This window comes from Nerophis ophidion, unplaced genomic scaffold, assembly GCF_033978795.1.
Source record: "Nerophis ophidion isolate RoL-2023_Sa unplaced genomic scaffold, RoL_Noph_v1.0 HiC_scaffold_56, whole genome shotgun sequence".
NCBI lineage: Eukaryota > Metazoa > Chordata > Actinopteri > Syngnathiformes > Syngnathidae > Nerophis > Nerophis ophidion.
The window spans coordinates 517,647-526,209 of NW_026906978.1; positions in this window are offsets into that span (position 1 = coordinate 517,647).

Consider the following 8,563-nt stretch of genomic DNA (forward strand, 5'->3'; position numbering starts at 1 on the left):
CACTAAACATGTATTTAATATTCATACATTAAACATGTATTTAATATTCATACACTAAACATGTATTTAATATTTATACACTAAACATGTATTTAATATTCATACACTAAACATGTATTTAATATTTATACAAAAACATGTATTTAATTTTAATAAACTAAACATATATTTAATATTAATACACTAAACATGTATTTAATATTTATACACTAAACATGTATTTAATTTTAATAATCTAAACATATATTTAATATTAATACACTAAACATGTATTTAATATTCATACATTAAACATGTATTTAATATTTATACACTAAACATGTATTTAATATTCGTACACGAAACATGTAATTATTATTTAGACACTAAACATGTATTTAATATTCATACATTAAACATGTATTTAATATTTATACACTAAACATGTATTTAATATTCGTACACGAAACATGTATTTAATATTTATACATTAAACATGTATTTAATATTCATACATTAAACATGTATTTAATATTCATACACTAAACATGTATTTAATATTTATAAATTAAACATGTATTTAATATTCATACACTAAACCTGTTTTTTATATTTATACACTAAACACGTATTTAATATTTATACACTAAATATGTATTTAATATTCATACACTAAACATGTATTTAATATTAATACACTGAACATGTATTTAATAATCATATACTAAACGTATATGTAATCATATACTAATCATATATTTAATATTCATTTCGTAAACATGTATTTATTATCCTCTAAATAAGGCACACTTGGAAATAATGAATTTCTTTATGCGTGCAGTTGCGGCAGAAGTCCACAGGAGGGCGCACGTTCCCTCTTAATAAGTCTGGTCCTCTCCGTCTCTCTATCTCTCTTTTTCCTTTTTTTTTGTTTCTTTTATTTTTTTTTACATAAGTTTGGTTTCTCAAACACTTATATTTATACACTAAACATGTATTTAATATTAATACACTAAACATGTATTTAATATTTATACACTAAACATGTATTTAATATTAATACAAAACATGTATTTAATTTTAATAAACTAAACATTTATTTAATATTCATACACTAAACATGTATTTAACATTTATACACTAAACATGTATTTAATATTAATACACTAAACATGTATTTAATATTAATACACAAAACATGTATTTAATATTAATACAAAAGAATGTATTTAATTTTAATAAACTAAACATATATTTAATATTAATACACTAAACATGTATTTAATATTAATACAAAAACATGTATTTAATTTTAATAAACTAACCACATATTTAATATTAATACACTAAACATGTATCAAATATTCATACACTAAACATGTATTTAATATTCATTCAATAAACATGTAGTTATTATTCTTACACTTAATATGTATTTAATATTAATACAAAAACATGTTTTTAATTTGAATAAACTATACATATATTTAATATTAATACACTAAACATGTATTTAATATTAATACACTAAACATGTATCTAATATTTGTACAAAAACATGTATTTAATTTTAATAAACTAAACATATATTTAATATTAATACACTAAACATGTATTTAATATTAATACAAAAACATGTATTTAATTTTAATAAACCAAACATATATTTAATATTAATACACTAAACATGTATTAAATATTCATACACTAAACATTTATTTAATATTCATTCAATAAACATGTAGTTATTATTCTTACACTTAATATGTATTTAATATTAATACAAAAACATGTGTTTAATTTTAATAAACTAATCATATATTTAATATTAATACACTAAACATGTATTTAATATTTATACACTAAACATGTATTTAATATTTATACACTAAAAGTGTATTTAATATTAATACACTAAACATGTATTTAATATTAATACACTAAACATGTATTTAATATTTATACACTAAACATGTATTTAATATTCATACAAAAACATTTATTTAATTTTAATAAACTAAACATATGTTTAATATTAATACACTAAACATGTATTAAATATTCATACACTAAACATTTATTTAATATTCATTCAATAAACATGTAGTTATTATTCTTACACTTAATATGCATTTAATATTAATACAAAAACATGTATTTAATTTTAATAAACTAATCATATATTTAATATTAATACACTAAACATGTATTTAATATTTTTACACTAAACGTGTATTTAATATTTATACACTAAAAGTGTATTTAATATTAATACACTAAACATGTATTTAATATTCATAAACCAAACATGTATTTAACATTCATACACTAATCATGTATTTAATATTCATACACTAAACATGTAGTTATTATTTATACACTAAACATGTATTTAATATTAATACACTAAACATGTATTTAATATTTATACACTAAACATGTATTTAATATTAATACACTAAATATGTATTTATTATATATCCACTAAACATGTATTTAATATTCATAAACTAAACATGTATTTAATATTCATACACTAAACGTGTATTTAATATTCATACACTAAACATGTATTTAATATTAATACACAACATGTATTTAAGTTTAATAAACTAAACATATATTTAATATTAATATACTAAACATGTGTTTAATATTTATACAGTAAACATGTATTGAATATTCATACACTAAACATGTATTTAATATTATACACTAAACATGCATTTAATATTCATACACTAAACATGTATTTAATATTTATACACTAAACATGTATTTAATATTAATACACTGAACATGTATTTAATAGTTATACACTAATCATTATTTAATATTAATACACTAATCATGTATTTAATATTTATACACTAAACATGTATTTAATATTCATACATTTAAAATGTATTTAATATTCATACACTAAACATGTATTTAATATTCATACATTAAACATGTATTTAATATTCATACACTAAGCATGTATTTAATATTCGTAAACGAAACATGTATTTAATATTTATACACTAAACATGTATTTAATATTCATACATTAAACATGTATTTAATATTCATACACTAAACATGTATTCAATATGTATACACTAAACGTGTATTTAATATTCATACACTAAACATGTATTTAATATTTATACAAAAACATGTATTTAATTTTAATAAACTAAACATATATTTAATATTAATACACTAAACATGTATTTAATATTCATACACTAAACATGTAGTTATTATTTATACACTAAACATGTATTTAGTATTAATACAGTAAATATGTATTTAATATTAATACACTAAACATGTATTTAATATTAATACAAAAAATGTATTTAATTTTAATAAACTAAATATATATTTAATATTAATACACTAAACATGTATTTAATATTCATAAACTAAACATGTATTTAATATTAATACACTGATTATGTATTTAATATTCATGCACTGATTATGTATTTAATTTTTAATAAACTAAACATATTTTTTAATAAACTAAACATATATTTAATATTAATACACTAAAGATGTATTTAATATTTATACACTAAACATGGGTTTAATATTCATACACTAAACATGTAGTTATTATTCATACACTAAACATGTATTTAATATTAATACAGTAAACATGTATTAAATATTTATACACTAAACATGTATTTAATATTCATTCAATAAACATGTAGTTATTATTCTTACACTTAATATGTATTTAATATTAATACAAAAACATGTATTTAATTTTAATAAACTAAACATATATTTGATATTAATACAATAAAAAAATTATTTAATATTTATTCACTAAACATGTATTTAATATTCATACACTAAACATGTAGTTATTATTTATACACTAAACATGTATTTAATATTAATACAGTAAACATGTATTAAATATTCATACACTAAACATGTATTTAATATTAATACAAAAACATGTATTTAATTTTAATAAACGAAATATACATTTAATATTAATACACTAAACATGTATTTAATATTTTTACACTAAACGTGTATTTAATATTCATACACTAAAAGTGTATTTAATATTCATACACTAAACATGTGTTTAATATTAATACACTAAACATGTATTTAATATTTTACAATAAACATGTATTCAATATTCATACACTAAACATGTATTTAATATTCATACGCTAAACATGTATTTAATATTAATACAAAAACATGTATTTAATTGTAATAAACTAAATACATATTTAATATTAATACACTAAACATGTATTTAATATTCATAAACTAAACATGTATTTAACATTCATACACTAAACATGTATTTAATATTCATACACTAAACATGTAGTTATTATTTATACACTAAACATGTATTTAATATTAATACACTAAACATGTATTTAATATTAATACACTAAACATGTATTTAATATTTATACAGTAAACATGTATTGAATATTCACACACTAAACATGTATTTAATATTCATACACTAAACATGTATTTAATATTCATACACTAAACATGTATTTAATATTAATACACTAAACATGTATTTAATATTTATACACTAAACATGTATTTAATATTAATACAAAAACATGTATTTAATATCATTACACTAAACATGTATTTAATATTCATACACTGAACATGTATTTAATATTCATACACTAAACATTTTGTTATTATTTATACACTAAACATGTATTTAATATTAATACACTAAACATGTATTTAATATTAATACACTAAACATGTATTTAATATTAATACACTAAACATGTATTTAATATGTATACACTAATCATGTATTTAATATTAATACACTAATCATGTATTTAATATTTATACACTAAATATGTATTTAATATTTATACACTTAACATGTATTTAATATTTATACACTAAATATGTATTTAATATTCATACATTAAAAATGTATTTAATATTCATACACTAAACATGTATTTAATATTCATACATTAAACATGTATTTAATATTTATACACTAAACATGTATTTAATATTCGTACATGAAACATGTATTTAATATTTATACACTAAACATGTATTTAATATTCATACATTAAACATGTATTTAATATTCATACACTAAACATGTATTGAATATTCATACACTAAACATTTATTTAATATTTATACACTAAACATGTATTTAATATTAATACAAAAACATGTATTTAGTTTTAATAAACTAAACATATATTTAATATTATTACACTAAACATGTATTTAATATTTATACACTGAACATGTATTTAATAGTTATACACTAATCATGTATTTAATATTCATACACTAAATATGTATTTAATATTCATACACTTAACATGTATTTAATAATTATACACGAAACATGTATTTAATATTTATACACTAAACATGTATTTAATATTCCTACATTAAAAATGTATTTAATATTCATACACTAAACATGAATTTAATATTCATACATTAAACATGTATTTAATATTTATACACTAAACATGTATTTAATATTCGTACACGAAACATGTATTTAATATTTATACACTAAACATCTTTTTAATATTCATACATTAAACATGTATTTAATATTCATACACTAAACATGTATTTAATATTTATACACTAAACATGTATTTAATATTCATACACTAAACATGTATTTAATATTTATACAAAAACATGTATTTAATTTTAATAAACTAAACATATATTTAATATTAATACACTAAACATGTATTTAATATTTATACACTAAACATGTATTTAATATTCATACACTAAACATGTAGTTATTATTTATACACTAAACATGTATTTAATATTAATACAGTAAACATGTATTTAATACTAATACACTAAAAATGTATTTAACATTAATACAAAAACATGTATTTAATTTTAATAAACTAAATATATATTTAATATTAATACACTAAACATGTATTTAATATTCATGAACTAAACATGTATTTAACATTTATACACTAAACATGTATTTAATATTCATACACTAAACATGTATTTAATTTTTAATAAACTAAACATATATTTAATATTAATACACTAAACATGTATTTAATATTTATACACTAAACATGTATTTAATATTCGTACACGAAACATGTATTTAATATTTATACACTAAACATATATTTAATATCTATACACTAAACATGTATTTAATATTAATACAAAAACATGTATTTAATTTTAATACACTAAACATATATTTAATATTAATACACTAAACATGTATTTAATATTCATAAACTAAACATGTATTTAACATTTATACACTAAACATTTATTTAATATTCATACACTAAACATGTAGTTATTATTTATACACTAAACATGTATTTAATATTAATACACTAAACATGTATTTAATATTTATACACTAAACATGTATTTAATATTAATACACTAAATATGTATTTATTATATATCCACTAAACATGTTTTTATATTCATAAACTAAACATGTATTTAATATTCATACACTAAACGTGTATTTAATATTCATACACTAAACATGTATTTAATATTAATACAAAACATGTATTTACGTTTAATAAACTAAACATATATTTAATATTAATACACTAAACATGTATTTAATATTTATACAGTAAACATGTATTGAATATTCACACACTAAACATGTATTTAATATTATACACTAAACATGCATTTAATATTCATACACTAAACATGTATTTAATATTCATACACTAAACATATATTTAATACTAATACAAAAACATGTATTTAATTTTAATAAACTAAACATATATTTAATATTATTACACTAAACATGTATTTAATATTTATACACTGAACATGTGTTTAATAGTTATACACTAAACATGTAGTTATTATTCATACACTAAACATGTATTTAATATTAATACACTAAATATGTATTTATTATATATCCACTAAACATGTATTTAATATTCATAAACTAAATATATATTTAATATTAATACACTAAACATGTATTTAATATTAATACACTAAACATGTATTTAATATGTTTACACTAAACATGTATTTAATATTATACACTAAACATGCATTTAATATTCATACACTAAACATGTATTTAATATTTATACACTAAACATATATTTAATATTAATACAAAAACATGTATTTAATTTTAATAAACTAAACATATATTTAATATTATTACACTAAACATGTATTTAATATTTATACACTGAACATGTATTTAATAGTTATACACTAAACATGTAGTTATTATTCATACACTAAACATGTATTTAATATTTATACACTAAACATGTATTTAATATTAATACACTGAATATGTATTTATTATATATCCACTAAACATGTATTTAATATTCATAAACTAAATATATATTTAATATTAATACACTAAACATGTATTTAATATTAATACACTAAACATGTATTTAATATGTTTACACTAAACATGTATTTAATATTCATACACTAAACATGTATTTGATATTAATACAAAACACGTATTTAATTGTAATAAACTAAATATATATTTAATATTAATACACTAAACATGTATTTAATATTCATAAACTAAACATGTATTTAACATTTATACACTAAACATGTATTTAATATTCATACATTAAACATGTATTTAATATTTATACACTAAACATGTATTTAATATTCGTACACAAAACATGTATTTAATATTTATACACTAAACATGTATTTAATATTCATACATTAAACATGTATTTAATATTCATACACTAAACATGTATTTAATATTTATACACTAAACATGTATTTAATATTCATACACTAAACATGTATTTCATATTCATACACTAAACATATATTTAATATTTATACACTAAACATGTATTTAATATTCATACACTAAACATGTATTTAATATTTATACACTAAACATGTATTTAATATTTTTACACTAAACGTGTATTTAATATTCATACACTAAACGTGTATTTAATATTAATACACTAAACATGTATTTAATATTTATACACTAAACATGTATTTAATATTCATACACTAAACATGTATTTAATATTAATACACTAAACATGTATTTAATAGTTATACACTAAACATGTATTTAATATTCATAAACTAAACATGTATTTAACATTTATACACTAAACATTTATTTAATATTCATACACTAAACATGTAGTTATTATTTATACACTAAACATGTATTTAATATTAATACACTAAACATGTATTTAATATTTATACACTAAACATGTATTTAATATTAATACACTAAATATGTATTTATTATATATCCACTAAACATGTTTTTATATTCATAAACTAAACATGTATTTAATATTCATACACTAAACGTGTATTTAATATTCATACACTAAACATGTATTTAATATTAATACAAAACATGTATTTACGTTTAATAAACTAAACATATATTTAATATTAATACACTAAACATGTATTTAATATTTATACAGTAAACATGTATTGAATATTCACACACTAAACATGTATTTAATATTATACACTAAACATGCATTTAATATTC